We start from the raw sequence: 22985 nt of genomic DNA, 5'->3' as shown, positions 1-22985 counted from the left end.
CCACCCATCAGGTACAGCCTTTAATCATCCTGTGCCGAACAGCAAAACAAACACCAGCCAGCAGTTCCAAGACAACCCGATATACCGCTCACGGCTGCTGCACACTGGCACAGACCATGAAGACTACATCATCAAAGCTCCGAACAGTGAGCACAGGCGAGCGGTGAGGGGGTGGAGGCGGGGGACAGGGGGTGCGCGCTTATCGCTGCACAAACTTATAAATAATGCCCCACATCAAGGGATCAGCTTGCCTGCACCGGCCCCCCTTTCATGTCTTTATCAGGCCTGCCGCTGTATCGGCAACTCCCGTGACCGTCCTTCAACCAGGGCCGCGATATTCAGAGATTAGCTCCATCAGCGGCCAGCGCACTTGCTTCCCCACACACCCACCCAATCCTCCCTTTCACCCGACCCCCCTCTCCATCCCCCTTTCAGCTGGTTCCAAAAGAGAGTCGCCATCTCTCATAAAAAATCATCAATAACTTAAGCTAAGGTGTTCATTCATGTTGTTTAACAGTCATCAGACCACAAAGGCTATCTCACTCATGGTGTTTAATATTCAGCCGACCACAACAGCTATCTCAAAGCTGAACAGAGGTCAATAACAAGTATCCGTAAACATGATGTTTCAAAGCGAAAAATACCAACACCGGCAGTGTTCAGACCAATAAAACCCGAAACAAGTCGAAGGAAGGTCAAAAGATCAACTCTGATATCAGAATGAGTTTCTACAGATCCACCAAGATACCCGAGTTTCCTGAGAACACGAAGAAACCATAGCTCCAAAAGACAGCATTGATATTTAAGATCAGACATGTAATCAGTGTAAGTGCTAACCATTTTAATGGCACAGATCTACCTTGCTACCAGAACAGTGCTTACCTTTTTAACAGTGCTTACCTTTTTAATGGCACAGATCTACCTTGCTATCAGTGTTTTTTTGTTTGCTTGTTTTTTTAATCTCACCTTCCAGACACACTTTCAGAGATTCACCTTGCAGACAGGTTTCAAAACACACCTAGCTGCTAGACTTCAAAGAGATCCACCCGATCCTGCAGGTAATTTCGAAAGATCTGCCTTGCTGGCAGTTTTATGAGATCCAATTTGATACCAAAGTTTCCGATGATTTGTCTTCAATAAACCCCACCCTGCAACCAGATTTTCAAAAGACTGAAGTCATTTCTGTTCTCTGATGTCAAAACCAAAATGCCTTTTGTTTCCATTAAATGTTTCCTTTCCCCACAAATGACTGCACGTTTTACACTGAACCGACCGATAAAACTGCGCCGTATTCTGACCAGTCCTGTCGTCATACTTGATCCATCATCATCATTGACAATGTCAACTGTCAAGGGAAGGGATGTGAAAGAGAGAACGTTTTATCCGGTTAGTTACCCACGTCTTTACATCCTCCTTTGTGGCAGTGTCTCCTTTACAAGTCATATTGACGTGTTCCTCACCTCTGTAGACTAGATGATGAAACTGTGTGTGTGTGTGTGTGTGTGTGTGTGTGTGTGTGTGTGTGTGTGTGTGCGTGCGTGCGTGCGTGCGTGCGTGTGTGGAAGACATACCGAAACAGGCAGGCTGATAGAGAGACAGACAGACAGGCTACAAGAATAAGTGTGAAGTGAACTAGTAACTTCTTGTCACCAACGTAAGACAATCAATGCGAGAGCGTAACTTGATGAAAGTGGAGTGCACTACATCCCAGAAAAAAGTGCACACACACAGACAGACACAGACACGCATCAACTCAGATCCAAGTGTTGAAAACGACGCCTTCAATCAGTCAAAGCTGCAGTGTGCGGTGGAGGGGAGTGGGGTGGGGTGACAGTTTCTGTATAATAAGTCTGATCCATCTCCTGACTCCCTCCCCTTCCCCCTCTTCCCCTAACGAAAAGAACACAGAAAGAGGGAGTAGGGAGTCGTATAGGGACAGGAGAATGGATAAGCTAGGAGACACACTTACAAAGACATCACAAAGAACAGAGCGTACAAAATCAGACATCATTTTGGTGACTGAAAGAACAGGGTCTGACAGACATCACGTGACTTCCAAGAAGATAACAATGGCAAAAAAATACACGACTCCTTTGCCTGGGTTGCCAACGCACCCAAAAACACCATGACCCAACAGAACTGAGCGGTGTTGTCTAGATATTTTAGATACGATCTTTTGTAACTAGCTTGCAAGCAATGGCACTGGCAAAGCTCCATCGAAAGAGAGAGAGAGCGGGGTTGGGAGGTGGGGGTGGATCATGACAATGTTTTTATTTTTTATGGCTTCGGCCCATAACAAAGGAGTGGGCCAAGAAAAAAAATTGAAATAATGAAACAGCGTAACAAGAACACATCCACGTGTCCACCCGCGCACTTGGGGAGGAAAGGAGACACAGAGAGAGCGAGAGACATTGGGGGAGTGCTGTCTGATCTGTGAGCAGAAAACAGTATACTACTTTCGCAATAAAAAACAAAACAAAACAAAAAAACCGAACGTAATCCAACCCAAATCAATTTGAAATATTCAAACCGACTACAATCAGAACAATTACAGACCTTTAAAAAAACACAAAAAAAACTACTTATATTGATGAATTCTTTCTCCACTGCAGACTTCATTTCCTTATAAACCCTCACCCACGACCTTCCATTCCACCATCCCTGTTCACACGAGGAGAGAGAGAGAGAGAGAAAGAAAAAAAAAAAGTAAAAATTTGCTTGACGTAGTTCTACTTTTAGCCAGTTGCGCAATCCAAGCGAAAACTGTATAACAGATTTCGACGCCAGCCAGGCTCTGCAGCTAGCTGAAGCCATGACAGCCAGTGACCTTTTAGAACCAACACTTGCCTTACACTACCCTACCTGATCTCACACCCGTTTTTCTCTCCTCCAATATAAAACGCCAACTTGCCACTGACTTGACTTCCAGCATATCCAGCTTGCTACATTATGGTGCTGACTTTATTTTCTTCAGCCCGATATCCATCCCTCCCCCCTCCCTCCCCACCCCCTTCCTCCTTAGAGGCTGTATATTCTCCACGCCGACATCTCGTGTTTCAATCCATACGACGGTAACAGAGCTCTCTCTCTCTCTCCTCTCTCTCTTCTCTCTCGTTCTCTTCGCCTCGCCAAGATCGATGCGCCAAGACGCTGGCGTTTCTGTTTCCACGGCACCTCTTCATCACATTTCCAAATACGACCGGCAACCTTTCAGAAAACACGCTATAAAGCTCACGACACGAGGCTGATTGATGACGTCAGACACTCCACCGACGCCGAAATCGAAGTCCTACTTTTTTTTTTCTTTCCTGTTCTTTTCTTCTTCTTTTTTTTCGCTTTTTTTCTCTTTCGTTCTTTCTTTCTTTCCTTCTTTTTATGCCATCTACCTTCCGGTCTCTTGCCTGATGGGGATTCTCAGCGCAGGTATGCTTTCCAAGAACGAGTTACGTAACCTTTTTGGGGGAAGTGTGTGTGTGTGTGTGTTGGGGGGGGGGGGGGGGGGGGGGGGGGGGCATGTACTTTTAAACATAGGGTTTTAAGAGACAGCAAGGCGAGAACAATGCAGAAGCCAATCCTCCTCCACTCCTCTAAAGATAACGCGCAAGGTGGTGACAAGATACCTGGAGTTGGTGGAAGTAAAAAACGGATGCAGGTGTGTATCGTCAGAAATGGCATCATGGATGGCATGGTTCACGGCTCTTAAATGAGAGGGCGACTGTGTGTGTGTGTGTGTGTGTGTGTGTGTGTGTGTGTGTGTGTGTGTGTGTGTGTGTGTGTGTGTGTAAGAGAGAGAGAGAAAGAGAAAGAGAAAAACGAGAGAGAGAGAGAGAGAGAGAGAGAGAGAGAACGAATGTATTCCAAAGGGCTACACATATAATCATTGGCATCACTTCTTTGGCATTTTGTACACAGCATAGAGACACAGACAAGGCAAAAGAAGAATGAGAAAGAAGAGACAACTTCACTTGACATCGATTTCTGCAAACTGCGCATATTCACACCGCATCCTTTTGAAAATCGGAATCACATACCCAATACAATAGTTATCCCCCCTCCCCCCAATATTCCCACTACATGCCCTCCTCCTTTCGCCACCCTACGCCCCACCACATCTCTATACTATCACCAACACAATTCCCATCCTTCACACACACACACACACACACACACAACAAAAAGGAAAAAAAGTTGGCACTTGCTCGTCACTTCATGGGGAGCGAAAGGAATGTTGCCGATGACATACACTGACAATGTGCGCAAGCGGCACATGCAGAACATGCATACACACTCGTGCGCTGTACTGAGCGGGAAACACAACACGGGTATTTGGGGATGGGTTGATGTGATGTGGTGGTGGTTGTGTGGGGTGGAAAAACTGGGAGGACGGGAAGGAAGGCGGCGAAAGGGGGGTGGAATGGCACTGATGAAATACACAATGTGCGCACATCGCATATATATGCGGAACATGTACTTGTATACTCACTCGTAGACTTCCTGCACTGTGCGAGAATGAGTGACTTGGAGTGGGGGGGATGGTTGTGGAGGAATGAGCGGGGGATGGGGATGGGGAGGGGGGGGGCGGTAGAGGTGGGGGGGGGGGGGGAGGGGGAGGGGGGCAATGTCTCCGTACTTCATGCTACGCGCGGAATGCACTCGGCTCGTTTGGAAAGAAATAAAAAACAGAACAAAACTTCGGCGCAATAACATCCACGAAAACAAAGACTGTCCAACAACAATTTGCACAGATGTGCTGTTCCAAGATGTACGCAATCACGCAATAAGACGAGAACATGATCCATGAAGAACTGGGCGGGGGCTGGGGGTGGAAGAATCAGCTTTACCCTTCCGCCATCCTGACACATCCACCTATCCACCCAGCCACACAGTGTTCTTTCTTTTCCACGCCTTAGCCCTTAGCGATCGCTTCCACCCCCACCCACCCCCAAGATGATCATGCACGTTATCTACTATCCTCCCTCCCCCCCCCCCCCCCCCCCCCAAAAAAAAAAAAAAAAAGTTCATGCGTGAAACAATTGCACAGTAAAACAAATGTCAGACCAGAGGATGTTCGCCACCTATGATGCCCATACTGACACCACAGACTCGAACTACAGGTAAATTTTGCACCTTTAATATATTTTTTTTCCCTCATTTGTTTCAAATAAATCTAGTCTGTCGGTCAATTTTTCACGTCTATTTTGGAATTATCAGGAGAAACACAACAAGGCACGACCCAAGATGAACTAGTACAGTGGTGCGAGACCTCGAAATTGTCCACAGGCGAACGGGTGAATAAGGGAAGGGTGGGGACGGGTAGGGGGGTGGGGTGGGGGGAGCACTGGCGAGTGGGGTGGGTGGGTGGAGATTTCATCACGGTGATCTGGATTACTCATATGATGACACACCGTTACTATTCATCCCCTCTCTCTCTCTCTCTCTCTCTCACGCACACACACACACACACACACACAGAGCGGTTTGAGAAAGTATTCAAACAGGCATTTCATTCTCATTATCATACCAGCCGTAACGCAATAAAGCAATGCCATTCCAAATAAGACACATATGTCGTCGACAAAACGCTTGCATGTCAGAGATAACAATGCAATCAGAAATTAGAGAGAGAGAGAGAGAGAGAGAGAGAGAGAGAGAGAGAGAGAGAGAGAGAGAGAGAGACAGAGACAGAGACAGAGAGAAAACTCGAAACGTTTTATTCAAAGAATAAAATTTTGGCAGGGCTTATTCTTCCAATCTGGCCTTGGAACACACACACACACACACACACACACACACACAGAAGTGGGGGTGAGCGAAACCAATTAAAAGAAATAAGTAAAAAGGACAAGAGCAAAAATCACTGGAAGAAGAAGATGAAGACGACGACGATGACGATTGCAAAACCAACCCCAAGCCCTGTACTGAATCATTGCACAACACAACACTGAGGCCATTTCCCACAATAGAGTGGACGGGAGGACTACAGAGAAATGGCAGAGGTCGTCTGACACGTACTTTTCTGCAAGCAGCATCAAGGGGGTCGGTTGGGTTGGGGAGGTGGGGTGGGGGAGAAGGGCCTTGCAAATGCCGGAGTGCACAAGGGGGTGGGGGTATGGTGAGGGGGTGGAGGGATGAGGGAAAGCATATACATATATATTGAAAGCATCCATCGATTACTCCTATCATTACTCCACTACCACCACCACACACACACACAGTCACACTGTAGCAAGCAAAACCGGCCTCATATCGCCATTCTGGTTGCAAATGGGGGTAAGGGTGTGTAGGCATAAGACAGGCACACATACACCTTGTGTATGCATCGGGGGCGAGGGGGGGGGGGGGGGGGGGCGGGGAGCTACTGATCTCAGAACCTTCCCGGTCTCTTCCTGTAAAGTACGAGAGCATGTAGTTCGGTCGTTCATGAATACGAAAATCCACCACCACGAGCGCACATGTATATATCCATACACGACACGCGCACAGACACCCCCACCCCTCCAACAACCCCTTCTCTCACCTTCCTCCCTATGCTGTGCTATAAATAATCAGCGGCAGCAGACAAAAGGACTATATTTAGCCGGGGAAAATGAACGCAGCCTGGGTGGGGGAATATTACCAGTCATGTAGTTATCGGCTCCGTCAAGTAAACAACCTTCTCTGACCAAGAGCTGGATGCACCACAGTGGGATGTAGGAGAGGGGTGGGGGTGGGGTTTTTTGGGGGGGGGGGATAATGGAAATGGGAGAGGTGAGAGAAAAAGGAACAGGCCAAGAGTACACACACACACATACACACACACGGTCAGGTCCTTACCTTCTCTCTACTTCAGGCACAACACTCACGGGGGAGACTGAGGGGACTCCCGGCAAAGCCCGGCTCGTTACTCCACAAAGGGCAGACTCAAGGTCACATCGCCGATCAGACCGCTACTACCATGACGAAGAGAGAGAGAAGAGGAGGAGGAGGAGGAAATCGATGGCGATCACACCACAGCAAAACGCACCCCAAAAACCCAACACTGTCCACCGAGGGGAGGGAAAAGACGCACGCCAAACAACTGTTCACCAGTGATGTTAGCGACGGAGGAGGAAGAGAAGAAGAGAAAAAAAAAAAAGACGAGGAGGAGGAAGAGAAACGAACCCTGTCCGTCCGCCAGAAGGAAGAATCAGGGAGCACCGTCGTCGTTGGCACAAGAGGAAGAAGAGGAGGCCGCCATACTCAACAATGTACACCCACAGTCAACGTCTACACTGGTAAAAGCGGTCGTGGTGGTGGGGATGGAGGTGATAGTGGTGCTAGAGCCAAGCTGCCAGAACAAGCGCCCAATTCCAGTGTACGTACGAAGCAGCCAGCAAGACTCTGTGTGTGTGTGTGTGTGTGTGTGTGTGTGTGTAGGTAGGTAGGTAGGTAGATCGGAGGAGGGGGCGGGGGGGCACAGAGAGAGAGAAAGAGAGAGAGAGGGCAAGACCGGCACACGTGTTGCATGTGAAAGCAGCAGATAAGAACAAGAAGGGATGGAAGTAAGTAAGGAGGGGGGAGGGGAGGAGGAGGCTAGTACCAAAAAAAAAAAAAAAAAAAAAAAAAAAATCCAGACACGGGTTCGAGGAGAAAGGCCGGCAGCGGCTTCAGGCCATGGCCCAGTGCACACAGCCAGAAATGTGTCTTACCTCAGCTCTACACACCTACACCTTGCACCACCAAGGAGAGAGGAGGAGAGGCCACAGACTACAGCAGCTGCCGCTACTTCCCCCACTCGTCCTCCATCTCTTCTCCCTCACCGCTCCTCTCTCTCCTCTGCTCTTCTCTTCCACTGAGCACACAAAAAAGAAGCCGAGCAGAGCTGCCAGGTCTGAAAGCAGTGCCAGTCAGGCAACGACCACGACTACACACAGCATGGCACGGCACGGCACCACGCGGCACCACCACAATGCTGCTGCTGCCGCCGTTGCTGCTGCTGCCACCACCACTGCCGCTGCTGCTGCTGCTGCTTGAAGGATGCGGCAAACCCTCGTTTTCGTTTCAGCCTGCACAAATCAATGGTAAGTAGCTGCTGCCATCGATAGGGTGGCGGTTGTGGAGGCGGCGATGATGGGGGGAAGGGAAGGAAATGCACAAGCGGTGACCGACAAAATCACCAGGCCCGTCTCACGGGATCAGGGACGGACACCAAGCCGCCGCTGTGTCCAGTACGTCCAGACCCCACAGCCCCCAACTCCCTGCCTACCCTGACATGACGTCACCCCGCCCTCCTCCACACTGCACAATGCCACCCCCCCCCCTCCCAACCACCTCCCGCACACCCTTCGACACCCTCAGTCATTATCATCAGGCAGCCTGTCAGACATGGCAAAATACCATGGACCAGACAAAAATAAACAAACAAATATACAAACAAATAAATAACAAATAAATGAATAAATAAATAAAAATCCCTTGTTGACAAAAGCCATCATTAGTGAACTAACGTTTGTCGTCTGAAATGGCGGTCCAAAAAAAACAACAACCAAAAACAAAACCAAATGTGTATCGTCTGAACTGATGGCCAAAATCAACAGCTACGAACCTATGGCAGGCGTCTTCGAAGTTGCTGGCACAGGAAACATACTCAAGAATAATAACCTATAACACAAGATACGACGAGTCTCTTTCCGTGTTTTCTGAGTTTTTGTTCAGCCGCCACCAGTCGCTCAATCGATACACACATACATATGTGTAACTACTGTGTAAATACTTACAGTTGTATATATATCTTCTGTAATCTTGATTTCGTTAACCCCGCCCTCACCCCTCCCCTCTCCATCTCTCCCACACGCTGCTGAGGTCATCTCCAATGTTCTCAGAATAATTAACTGCTTGTGTTACACAACACGCCAAGAAGAATCAATCACAATGTCAGACAGAACAGACACTCACGTTATGACGCAATTTATTGGCGCGGCACTTGCCAGGCCCTGCATATAGGTCATTCCATTGTTCTTTTTTCCGCTCGCATACACCGCAAAACACACAAAAGTGATCAATACGAACACAAAAAAAATCCCGTGTCCACATTCGAACTAATGACCCCCAACTGGTTTTTTCTCTTTCAAGACCCCGACAGACCCACAGTCCCGTATTCTGCACCCTCATCGATTTGATAATGATGCCGTCCAGAACAGGAAGCGCTGTGGCAGAATCGGTTAGCCGCTGGACCATTTCTGATCCAGTGTTCACCGGTGATCAGGGTTCGAGGTCCCCGTGTCGGTGTGGTGTTGTATCCTTGGGAAATACACCGTACTGATTTTCCTCGCTCCATCCTGGAGTGAATGTGTACCTGACTTCGGGTAAGGGGAGGTCAAAACGGCGGAGAGGACTGGGCCCCGCATTCCTTTCATGCCAAACCCCAGACACGGTGGATGTGCATTCGCTCCCCGATGGCCATAAAAAAGCTTCAACTTTTTTTCTTTTTCTTTTTTTTTTTTTAATCAAAAACTTTAAAAACTGCTATCACGGATAGCATTTGAGTCATACAGTGTGGAACTGAAACTGACGGCAATCCAACACACACACACACACACACACACTCAAGAAAAAGTTCTTTTCAGCCAAGGATAAAACAAACAGTTTGGTAGCAGGAGATAACAAGAGGAGCAATTCCGCGTCATATTATGAACCAACAATCGACAACTTTGAAAACAGGAAAAATCAGATAAACACAAAAAAAAGTAAAACAATCAGCCAAACAAAGAAAAACCTCCACATCCGCACTCTCTTGCAATCGATCACAGAACACACTTACATAAATAATGATATAAAAAGATTGCAAAATACAAACTAAATACGTTTTGCCCACATTCATACTTTGAGCTCTTATCTGTGTGTGTGTGTGTGTGTGTGTGTGTGTGTGTGTGTGTGTGTGTGAAGGAAACGTGTTGTAATCGCCTTACTTTGCGTGGTTCCGTTTATCTGTTAATCCATCTTCCCTATGCGCGGCACCGTTTATTCATTTATCTTTCTTTCAACTTTTTTGTTTCAGCCACATATGCGTGTCCATATCACTTGCCATGATTCTAGTCCACAGATAATATAATCTAAAAGTATACACAATATGCATACATACAGAGACACTAAGATATACCAGCACGCACGCGCGCGCGCACACACACGTGCGCACACGCACACTGAGAGAGTGAGAGAGAGACAGCGGCAGAGGCAGACAGACAGAATGGGAGAACATCAACGATCTGTTTGCCAAATCTGAATCCGACCCAATGGGAGCATGCCGGGCAACAAAAGCATGACCTGTGGGGAGGAGAGGGTTAGCACACATACACAGATCTCACGTAGACTAACGGGTACACATGATCTAATGCAGGCTTCATGTTGGCACCACATCGAAACCCAGTCAAGGTCGACATCATTAGGTTTCTTCTTTCTACCATGTCACCCTTCTCTCGCCCCCCGCAGCCCCCCCCACCCCACCACATGCCCCCTCTCCTCTACCTGTAAATCGATACTTTAAAACATAGATTACCCCCCACCCCCACCCCCCCGGAGTTCCCTAAATATAACGGGTCCCCAAACCCTAATTGTAATGCTTTATGGTGACACTGGAAAAAAAGATCCACTGTAAATATTAGTTGTAACAGCGCACTGCTATTCTGGTTCAGGCTAATTCAGATCCTGTGTGAGCATGAACATGATGACAAATTACAGAATTACGTAAACCAGCTTTGTCGAGATGTTTTGTGGGGAAAATGTTAATGTTGTGGCTGATCTGAGGACGAATTACACGCACAGCCTGGAAGATTCCAGAAAGAATTTCTTGTCCAAACACATGCAAAATATCACAACGCCTTTGCTGTCCTGTCCTGTTTACAATATAAATGGTGCCTGTGACCAAAGATGTTGCCGTGCTTGTTTTCTACGCATTCACAACCAGCCCGAAGCGAAAAGCATTAGTCGTGGTTTTCTTCGTTTCGTGATTCTATTCTAACAAGAGGCTGTTGTTGTTTAGTTCGTGTTAGTTGTTTGGTTCTTCCTAATCATTATTCTTTTCTTTTCTTTTTTTATTGGTGGTAGTGTGTTTGTGTTTGTGTGTGTGTGTGTGTGTGTGTGTGTGTGTGTGTGTGTGTGAAATGTATTGCAGCCGGTGACTTTACATTCAATTAACTAACAATCTTCACTTGTCTTTATTTTTCTCTCCCCCACCCCCACCCCTTCCCCCTCGCCCTGAAAGGACTGACAAGTCAGACACCCACATTCAGTTAACCCCAGCCCCACCCACAAAATACACAATGAGAAAAACCGATGAGCTCTGCTTTCTGTATGACACAGAAAAGCAAAACACGCATTCCACTGCACTGTCTGCTAACTGTGTTTGTTTATCTGTTCGTTCTTTCTCTCCCCCCCCCCCCCCTTTTTTTAGGGGGGGAGGGGGGGGGGGAGAAAAACACACATTAATATGACTGGATGGATGACAAACAAAACCAAAACACATCCCCACCCCAAAAGAACCCACACCCTTATCTCCGTTCAAAACTGTGTTACCTCCAAAGCCGGAGGGTACGCACCGTAATCCTCCAACACTCCAACCCGAGCGCTTACAACAACAGCAACAGCAACATTAGGACGACAACAGCAGCAGCAACAAAAGGACAACACAACAACAACATCAGCAAAAGAACAACACAACAACAACGACAGCCAAAGAAACAAAAGCAAAACCTAAACAGAAGAAAGGGATGGACTACCTGGGTGATGTGGGAGAGAAAGACAACCAAGATGGATGACGTGACAGGACCAGGGACCAGGCCAGGCGGAGTGTCGGGTATCCGGGGTGTCCCGCCGCCCCTCCCCTCTCTCCAGCCCTCCTGTCCCCCACCCCAGCCTCCCCATATCCCCCCCGTGCCCCCCTCTCTTACAGATGAGGCCCATCACGACCCCACACGGGGCCGGCAGGAAACGTTCTAGCCGCCTTCCGTCCGTGCTATAGTAGTGGTGGTAGTTTTGCCCGCCCTCAATATAGCTGCTTCCCCCCACTCCCACTCCCCCCCCCCCCACCCCACCCCCACCTTCCTGGCCATGGGAGAAAGAATGGAAGGCCCAGTAGCAGCAGCACAGACCCGTTCTTTTCCACCGGTGCCAGTCGGATCGATAAGCTTTTCCCCCTTCATTGGAATGGGGGGAACTGAAGCTGTGTCATTTTGGAGTCAGGGGTGCGGAAGGTAAGGGAGGTGTGGGGCTGGGTTGGTGTAAGCGGGGGTTGAGGGAGGGGAGAAAAAGGGGCAAGTGAGTTGGGTGGAGGGGGGTAAAATGGAACTGTGGTGGGCAATGGATACACGAATCTAACAAAGGGGTAGAGCGGTTAGGGGGTGAGAGGGGGGGGGGGGATGGGAGCATGGGAGATACGTCCATACACACCCTGCCTTTTTCTTCCCGGTTTCTGATGGCCAGCAAACAACTACCGCTACATCTATGTAAACTAGCTGCGCGGTTCGTGGCCGAAAGCCGATAAGTGAAATTTAACAACCAAAACAACAACAACAAAGTTACGGTCAAGTTGTTGAGGGCCTGGGTCTGGTACGTGGTAAAAGAGGCGCTTACGTTTATCCACCCCGCCCCATCCCCCAACTCTCAGCCTCCAGCGAAACTGTTTCAGTTTGTGTGTCAACGGCCAACTGATCAGCAACACGTCAAACTGGGGGTGATGAGCATGAGCAGGACACCGCCAGCATCCCTCAATTTACCAACATTTCCCCTCATACACCCGCTGGCACAAGAACAGGAACGAGCCAAAACACAAATAGGGATCCTCCTCAAACCCACCATGAGCTGTTCCGCGTGTGCACACTTTTCACCTGAGAGAGAGAGAGAGAGAGAGAGAGAGAGAGACAGACAGACAGACAGACAGAGACAGAGAGACAGAGAACTTTCACCCTTGGGACTTTCCTTCACAGCCAAACCCGATACCCCTCCACAGACTGAATACTGTAGATTTGTAATCTTTATAAATTCATATGATTACTACTGTGCACGTGCGGCCAATCAAAAAATAAGAACAATCCCCGAATTAACACAGCGTAATCAATTAATAATGAAATTCATAAATTAAATAAAAAGGCTGGGCAATGTAGTTCACCATGAATCTCTCCCCCCAAAAAAGAGAATGTTCACTCCAGGTTTTCAAGTCTCAACAAGTTACACTCGCTAAAAAAAGAACACCAATTCGAAAGTGCAAGCCGCCATCTCCGACACTAACGCCAGACGTCTCAGCAGCAGCGTTATTACTATCAACACGGGCAAGGCGAAGATATTCAATCCATACACATCATTTTCCTCGCTGAACCCACTTTTTTTTCTGTGACAAATACCATCCCGACAATTAATTAACAACAGCAGTTATCATCATCATCATCATCATCATGACTGTCATCATTATCATCGTCATCTTCATTATGTCAATGACAGTGATGACAACACGAGGAAGAATCAATCACACTACAGAAATAACGAAGAAAGAGGTGTAAGGAAAAACAAACAAACAAACAGAATGTGCTGAATCCGTACACTGTGCCCCCTCAGCTAATCAATGCACTGTCCCTCTGTGCAGCTTTTCCAGGCGAACCCCTCTGCCCCCCCCCCCCCCCCCCCCCCCCCCCACACACACACACTCCTTGCCAGCCAGCCCCACTAACAGACAGACGGACGGACAGACAGACAGAACACAGCAGTTAGCCGACGAGAGAGAGGGAGAGAGAGAGCCAGAAATAGATAGGCCTTTTAGCAAATCAATGCCCGCCCCGTCCACAGTCGTCTGATGAAGACTTAAAGGATGGCCGTAGAGACTGCTGCTGGAGCGAGAGAACTGGAACCCAAAAACCTGGGTCGTTTTCGTGTTTCCGTTGTTTTTCGTTTCTTTCTTTCTTCCTTTCTTTTTCTTCTTCTTCTTTTGCACACACACACACACACACAAAACGTACATCGTCACACACGCACGCACACACGTTTAACGAATGCAAAGAGACAGACAGACAGACAGAGATTGAGAGACAATCAGACAGCCAGCCAGCCAACCCAACAGTGTGTGTGTGTGTGTGTGTGTGTGTGTGTGTGTGTGTGTGTGTGTTAGTGTGTGTGTGTGTGTGTTCGTCTTGTACTAGGCCATATATAAGCAGCTATTTCTCACTGACCACTGTGCCAGGTTTGAAAGAACTCGGATCAATATATATACATACTCTGAATAACACGCGCGCGTGCGCAAACACACACACACACTGAGGTATATTTGCTTTTTATCTTATTTCAAATACAGTGATACCGGACACACCTTCAAAGCACGAAGTTGCTGCTACAGTAATCATCACACAAATAACGTTCATACTATTACTATCAATGAATTACTGTTATGCATGCACACTCTTTATTTCTATCATTATTTCTTTTAATGACTACGTGAGCATGCAATAGCCATCATCATCATCATTATTACCAACAGAAGAATGCAGCAATCACCATCATTCAACTGTACGTACTATTGCTATTGTTCTAGTTTTGATGCACGTTTCCTTCTCTGCTCGTTGTAGTTTCTTCATAAAGACAATGCTATTAGCTCGCGTCGCGGCAGCAAATAACCTTCCTTTTTTTTTTCACCTGTGGAGAGAGACTGTGAGACTGGCAGACAGACAGACAGAGAGGGAAAGAGAAGGAGAGAAACAGATACTGAGATAGAGACGTACAGAGGAGAAAGAGACACAGAGAGAGAGAGAGAGAGAGAGAGAGAGAGAGGGTACAGAGAGAGAGAGAGAGAGAGAGAGAGAGAGAGAGAGACTGGAGAGACAAAGACATACATCACCCCCGACTAATGTCACAACTCTCACTCAGCACACACCAAACACAGCGCCAGAGCCATATTCTGGCTCCGTTCGATCCACTGACAGAAAACGCACCAGCAACACACACTGCACCCGTAACACACCACGGGCACACTCACCACCACCCCTTTAAACCCAGCCACCTATGGTGGAGGAGGTGAGGAAAAACAGGAAGAAAGCTGAAGAAAAAGAAAATGCTTCAGTTTCAGGAAGGTGTCAATGCGTGTATTGACTGATCCATATACGCAACACATCTGCTTTGTATATATACAAAAAAAAAATAAAAAAAATAAAATCAAATCCTGACCTTCGCATAAACCCAACCCGCTGGTCAGGCCTTGAGAGCCTTTTTTGGTTTGTGTGTAACGCGGTGAAATAAAATGAAAAAAGAAATTAATTAAACAAAATAAACAAATAAGTGAATACATCGAAATATAAAGAAGAAAACAAAAGACAACGAGAGGGAAAGAAGACCAAGAACAAGAACAAGACGAAAACAAAGACAAAGAAGAACAAGAACAGAGGGTGATAAAGAACGAAAATAAGAATGCAAAGCAGAAGAACAGGAACGAAGACAACGAAGACAAAGTGAACGAAGAACAACATTAGAAGAAGATGAGGAAGAAGATCCTGAAAAAAAAAAGGAGAAAAGCATACATAATTTGCAACAAAACAGCCTTCACACACACACACACACACACACACACACACACGTGTAGTTAAGAAAGACGATCAGTTTGCATACGCTCGCTCAGTGGAGGTTGGTGCAACAGGAATACATGTACTGAACAAGGACAACGCGAACGGTCCCCTTGTCTGTCTGTGTCTTGTCATGTCTGTTCTCTCTCTCTCTCTCTCTCTCTGCCTGTCTTTGTCCTCAACACAATGCTGATGAAATTCGACACCTCACGCTTTGCTGCTAATAGATCTCAAAATGCTGCTGCAGGGGCGATGTTACTAACTACATACATCAGTATTGATTTTACTGTTCTTCCTTCCCATTCCCATTCCTGCCTGCCATAGCTGATTTTTTTTTCTTCTTCTTCTTCTCCACCCCTTCTCTTTCCTCCATCACTCTCACTCTCTCAAAAAAAAAAAAAAAAAAAAAAAAGTAAGAAAGAAATCACCATGCACCTGACGCTGATTGTCAAGATTTTGATTAATAACTAAAAAAGAAAAGTAAATTATAAAAAATAAAAAGGAACACAGGACCTTTCCATCAAATGGCGATAAAACAGAAAAAGACATGCTAAGCAAAGTTGTAACTAAGATATATTGAATGCTTACGTCAACATTCTTCACAGTATGGATATAACATTTCCAAAACTTTCTTGGCGTTGAAAAAATTACACCAGGAATACAGACTGTAACCTAATCCACACACACACACACACAAACACACACACACACACACACAAAGTGAGCACACACATGCACACAAGAACTAAAAACCATCACAAGTTCCCATGGAAACTTGAAAAGAAAAAAAAAGAAAGAAAAAGAAGCTTTACCAATGTGTTCCAAACATTTCTGCAAAACTACTTTGTAGCTGATGAAAAGTGCCTACTTATGTGAAAAGTTGGCAAGAGTTGTCAAAAGTTCAATTCAGTACTATCCACTATTATGCATTACTGAAAGGAAAAATACATGAATAACAATAAGTGTGTGTGTGTGTGTGTGTGTGTGTGTGTACGCACCTGTGCATGTATTAATTATAATAAACTTTAAAGAGATGAAGGCATTCAGATAAATCACGTTTTAAGGGAAAATACATTAAAACTAATACACTGAAGTCAGAAAAAAGAAAACAGTTAAACTGTGTTGAAAAGGAAACTACTACTCCAATGACAGTGAACTGATACAAGAGAAAAGCAGCAGCTGACTGCATAGCAGACTGTCCATTGTGTCTTCTTGTCATTATCAGTGAGATCATCATCTGTCAGTGAAATTAACTTTACTTGACGCTTTCAAGAACAGCAAGAATTCAGTTTCAGTTTGTTCCAGTTTCTCAAGGAGGTGTCACTGTGTTTGGACAAATCCATGTACATTACACCGTATCTGCTATACAGATGCCTAACAACAGCATAAACCCAATGCGCTAGTCAGGCCTAGAGTGCATGCCTACCATATGTGTGTACCTATCAAAGTGGAATTCTTTGACAGAACTTTGGCAGAGGACAACCCTTTTGTTGCCATGTTTTGCTTGGTTGGTTGTCGGGGTTTTTTTTCCAGTTATTTTTCAGTGTACCAGGTGTGGGTTGCCAACGAGTCCTTAGTTTAATGTCTCTTCGGATGACAAGACACTTAATTTTCCAGTCAAACATGAAAGAAAGGATGAGACCGGAATTCAAACCCAGATCGTCACAAACACTGTATTGGCAGATAAGCCTCTTTAACAATTCTGCCATCTTCCTCTGGTTTAGAACAGCAACAGAACCAAACAAACCAAAAACTCCTGACTGCACTCTGTGTATAGATTTATCACTCAATATCCACACTGAAGATCTCATAAAAGAAAGGGAGTGTCAACTTTCTGCATTTCTTCATATCTTTTACTACTTAAAGCTCACTTCATAGTTGTACAACATGTTATTTCTTCATCGTGAGTATTCATGTGCCCAAATACATGCACATGCACACACATATGCATGCATGTGCACACACACACACACACACAGTAACACAGTCACACACGTGTGTGCCTACATACACCTGATAGAAAATCCAATACAAAATGAAGGCTCCTTGAGACTTCTGAAAGCACTAAATAGAATCATAATGTGATGATGATGAACGCATGGCTTCACAAAGACAAATGATACATATGTACTTTTTTTTTTTTTTTATATTATCAAAATGATTGCAGTCCAATACAAAATGAAGGCTCCTTGAGACTTTTGAAAGCACTAAATAGAATCATAATGTGATGATGATGAATGCATGGCTTCACAAAGACAAATGATACATATGTACTTTTTTTTTTTTTTAATTATCAAAATGATTGCAGTCCAATACAAAATGAAGGCTCCTTGAGACTTTTGAAAGCACTAAATAGAATCATAATGTGATGATGATGAATGCATGGCTTCACAAAGACAAATGATACATATGTACTTTTTTTTTTTTTAATTATCAAAATGATTGCAGTCCAATACAAAATGAAGGCTCCTTGAGACTTTTGAAAGCACTAAATAGAATCATAATGTGATGATGATGAATGCATGGCTTCACAAAGACAAATGATACATATGTACTTTTTTTTTTATTATTATCAAAATGATTGCAGGTACCAATACAACATACAGGTCCAAAAGAACTGTGGTGATGAAACTCTGCATCAATCAAGTTCATTCCAAACATGGTGATAATGCCACCCATGACATATGCCATGAACGGTCAATGAACTGATCTATAACTAAGGAACTGTTTTACCAACAGCAGCAACTTTTTTTTCCCCAATTGAGGACACACACTCAAGATTGTGACCTACAACTGCACCATGAGATCTATATTTAGAAGACAACAACAAATAAAAAACACTCCTTACATTCCCTAAGAGTAAATGTCAAACTAATAATAGTCTTGGTAGAAATGAAACCTTGATCGAAACCCATTGCTACCAAAAAGGCAGGCTTCCAAGCAAAGGATATATATTTATCATGAAAACTTTAGTTCCAAGTTTATGAAATATCTGTATGTCATTGCATCTTCACCAAAATGCTAGTCACTGTGCTGTGTTTTTGATAAGTATCATCCACAGGAAGGCAGTATGGAAAAAGATCACAAATAAGTGGTATGTGGTTAATAGTACCATCAAACTTTAAAGACTGCTACCCAAACCTACAAGACATCAGCACACATGCCTCCTATGTATCACAGAGAACACTGGTGACAATGAGAACTCATGTAGCCAAACACTATCAAACAGGGTTCCCACAAATGCGACCAGACAATTTTCCATATTTTTTCGACACCTTTTCCAGACAAGACGGAAAAAATTCAAAACCACACAAAAAGCCGAACTGAACAAAAGATTCATATGCTTCACTGCTGACAAAAGAGACAGGTGGATATTTATGTATAAACTGACAATTTTCAACACTTTTCTGAATACATTTAAGCTCTGCTGAGTAGTACTTACTGGTCAAGGGGTTTTTTTAATTACAATTCCAAGACTTTTCCAGACCCTGCAAAAGCAAAACATATTTTCCAAGACTTTTCCAAACTTCTGTGACTCTGTACAAACCTTGTATGAAACCAGAAGGGGGGCACAGAAAAAAGCAAGAGATGGGATGTCTTGTCAGCCTGAAATGTATCTAACAAAGACAGGACCAGGCTCATGATGACATAAACAAGAAAAGAAAGACTCAAAGCTAATCACTGTTGTGTAAGATCAGATCAGATCACTAAAAAAAACCAAAAAAAAAAAAAAAAAAAAAAAACCCAGTACCAACCAAAGCTAAAATAAACAACCCAAATTTAGCTCCCCACCTCGGTTCCTAAATGTCAGTCACACGAGACATGTAACTGAAATCTGAAATCTGATAGCAGAACCCACAGAAGACACACACAAACCCAGGAAATCTAATGCTTCCCTGACATTTCTTGTTTGTCATTTAATACAAACATTATACTCCACAGTCTGCATTATTGACAGACTTCCTTGCCCCATCAACAGGACTAAATAAGACTGTTTACCTACTGAACAGTCATCTGTCAAAGTGGACTGCTGAAATTAATTGACAATACACTTTTGTATATGCCATTGAAAATAATTTCCCAGAACAGAAAGAACAGAGAGGGGTGTCTTCTTCTCAGTCGTCAGATAGGTGTTGGAAAGGGGCAAAAACAAAGAAAACTTACAATAATTATAACAACATATACACACATGAATATAAATATTTCACTACTGTTTTTCTTCGATAGCTTTAAAAATGTGTTTGCAAGCCATTTGTTTGTTTAACATGAAGGGCCAGAGTTGTGAAGAAGCATCTTGCTCAATGCTGAAGTGAAGCCACCAGAAAATTAAAGCTTTCCTTCCACAAACTTCCCATCAAATCACTTTCTTCACCCAACCCCCACTCTCTCAAACACACACGCACAAATACATTGTTTCATAGCTCCTCTCCACAAAGGACATTTAAGACTTAAAATGACTGGAAAAAACAACAACAACCCAATAACAATGAAGTTGAGCGAAATGGTTAAATCAAACTGAAGTGACTTTATTTGTAACAAAGGACTGCAATACCACTGTGAAAACATGTCCATTTTGTGTCCCTATTTTCAACCATGCACCCTCAAACAATACAGCTCACATTTTTGTGTATGCGCACTGACAAACAAGTGAATAGACCATAGAAAGACACCGTCTATTTCATTCCATTTTCTCCTATTGTATTCTATTCTTTTTGTCAACATCCAAAATACACCGCCCCTCCCACTTATCCACCTTTTTTGCCCATCTTCCTTCAGGTCTTCATTTCCAACAATGACTCGCCCCCTTCCTGGTCAAAGTCAACCGAATTACACAGGTAATTTGTCAGCAGAAAAACAAACCCTTTCCTCCCAGGTTGCATTTAGGACTCTGGTATGGGTGAAACCACAAACGCCAGCTCCAAGCAGACGCCCTATCCGTGCTGAGCTTTGCCAGACCAGTTGGCAAGCTGTGAGGGAGAACACAGGGAAACCTAGACACCCACAGAGGCAAGGCAACCCACCACCCACTGTCAGGTAAATCTCTGTTTGCCTGTCTATCTCCTGTTGTTGTGGGGTAACATTCTTGACATACCTGACATTGCTCAACCCCCATCTGCATGGCACACCCCCCCAGCCCCCTCCACCCCCTATTTAAAAAAAATAAGAAACAAAAGTAGTTATAATATTGACATTGAACAAAAATAATAATATAACAATTCTTCTTTAAACAGACCAGTTGTGATAATCATAATGAACAATAACAAAAATAATATGACAATCATTCTCTAAATAGATGAGTCATAATAATCCTGCTGAACAAACACAAACATGTTAAAATAATTATTTTGCATTTATACACACAGAGGGGGTCAAATTCATAATTATTTTGCATTTATACACACAGAGGGGGGCAAATTCATCCAATTCACTCACACACACACACACACACATCATGCATACTGCAGATGTCACACTCACACCCAAACATGTATGCACAAACAGATACACAAACACACATACACACACACACTAATCATGCATATGTACAGATGTCACACACTTTAACAAAAGCATGCATGCACAGACAGACACACAAATACACACTCACTCACTCACACACACACACACACACACACACACAAACATGTTGTCAAGTTAACGATGCAACTATTTTCATCAGTGAAGCTATCACATGTTGATACCACTTGTAAAAATAACTCTTGCCACTAATGTTGATGGGACAGATACATCAGAACTCAAACTGGAACTCCCTCTCTCCCTAGTGCAGCAACATCATTTTATGTTCTGTTGCAGCAGAAGAGCACAGATCTTCATTCTGGCTTTTCAGTCGAGGGAAGCAGAACAGTTGAGGCTGAAAAGCAATATTTTCTCTTTTGAAGTGTGGATGTTCTATCCATACAAACTGGGAACAGCAAAAACACTGCTATTTGAGTGAGTGAGTGTGTGTGTGTATGTGTGTGTGTGTGTGTGTGTGTGTGTGTGTGTGTTGCACGTGCAAAGATGCCTACCTGTCTAATCTTTTTAGCTGTTACCAAGGACATTATGCTTGTAATTCTTGGCAATCAACACTGCCGCTAACGTCATCCATTATCCTCTCTCTCACTCTCCCCCTCCCCTCTCTCTCTCTCTCTCTCCTCACACACACACACACACAGAGTGAAATGCAGAAACAAAAATTATTTCAACAAAATCAAGCAATGGGGAGGGTAAGTGAGGGGAAATAAAGGTGTGCACTCATGAGACATCAAACCAATAAAATCTACAAACTCAAACAGCAAACAGAAACTTCTATTCTGGATCAGACTGGAGAACAAAACAAAACCTATAAAAAATTTTTTTTAAAAATAAAAAAATGAAAAAGACTTCCACAATCAATCAATCAAACACTGAATTGTCTGAAAGGCAAATCATATGAGAAAAAAAAAGTTAAAATCTATTCTAAGAAATACTAATTTTGAAAGAATAATAACTGTCACTCCAGGCGAGACAACGATCCAGGACAGATAACTCGCCCCAGTTCTCTTCAAGTCTGGCTTCCCTCCTCCTCTCAAACACACACCCACACCTCAACCTCTAAATCCAATTCCGGCACCACAACACCCACCCACAAACTTTTACAATTCATCTGCACACTGTCTCTGTCTGTCTCTCTCTTGCCTTGACTCCCGAACACCACCACTACAGTAACACAGTGGCCCATTCGCCCCCCCCCCCCCAAACCCTTCAGGCCACAAACCAAAGGTGCCAACACCATGAAACTTTCAACCCTTAGTTTGGGGGTGGTCCCAAGGTGTTAATAAAGGGAAGAAAAAAAGGGAGGGGGGGGGGGGGGGGGGGGGGGGGGCAGGGGAGAAGTGGGGGTTGGGGTAGGTCAAAGGTTCCTGACCCGTCCTCCTTCAAGACACTGAAGGGATCTTGGGAGGGAGGGAGGGAGGGGAAAGAAGTACACACCCCCCTTCTTTCCACTCCTCCACCCTTCTCACCCAAGGAAGGAGGCCCCAACAAGGGTAGTGCCGACTACCACGACAGTAATTATGGATCGAGTGGCAAAGTATCGATTGGGTTCGGCAGCCCTACACCCCCCCCACCGCACCCTCCAAGAACCCCTGGACAGTCACCTAAGGCAATTATCACATCCAGACTCTATGACACATTTCACAAACTTATCGTCAATATAAACCGGTGACATTCGGCTTGACTCATGACCGACTGTCGGAATCCCTAAAATCAAATGAAAAAAGTATGTTGTTGAGTTGTTTTTTTGTTGTTTTTTTAAGCGGTTCCTTTCTTCTCCCCCCTCCCCCCCCCCTCCCAAATCCCATCCCTTCCCACCTCCTGCTGATCTCTGCACATCTGACTGACCTACATATTACTCTGAAGAAGCTGACGTACAGTTTAAATCCCTCACTTACG

General features: G+C 44.8%; 1 protein-coding gene across 12 annotated transcripts in view; it reads right to left on the bottom strand.

Annotated features, from left to right (window-relative positions):
- LOC143299785 (plasma membrane calcium-transporting ATPase 2-like) overlaps window positions 1-22985 on the bottom strand; it is a 169681-nt gene that overhangs the window by 94928 nt on the left and 51768 nt on the right. Inside the window, exons 1-2 of one of the 12 annotated variants that reach the window (XM_076613204.1) lie at window positions 7668-7872; window positions 6814-7306 (exon numbers count right to left, since the gene is read on the bottom strand). The exons of 9 other annotated variants lie outside the window; for them this stretch is intronic. The gene's annotated coding sequence lies outside the window, so the exon portion shown is untranslated. Of the gene's footprint in view, window positions 1-6813; window positions 7307-7667; window positions 7873-22985 lie in introns of those variants that run through there. 2 more of the 12 variants (XM_076613206.1, XM_076613208.1) reach the window with 2 other exon arrangements.

This window comes from Babylonia areolata, chromosome 25 (assembly GCF_041734735.1).
Source record: "Babylonia areolata isolate BAREFJ2019XMU chromosome 25, ASM4173473v1, whole genome shotgun sequence".
Lineage (NCBI taxonomy): Eukaryota > Metazoa > Mollusca > Gastropoda > Neogastropoda > Buccinidae > Babylonia > Babylonia areolata.
This window is presented reverse-complemented; position numbering and strand designations above follow the sequence as displayed.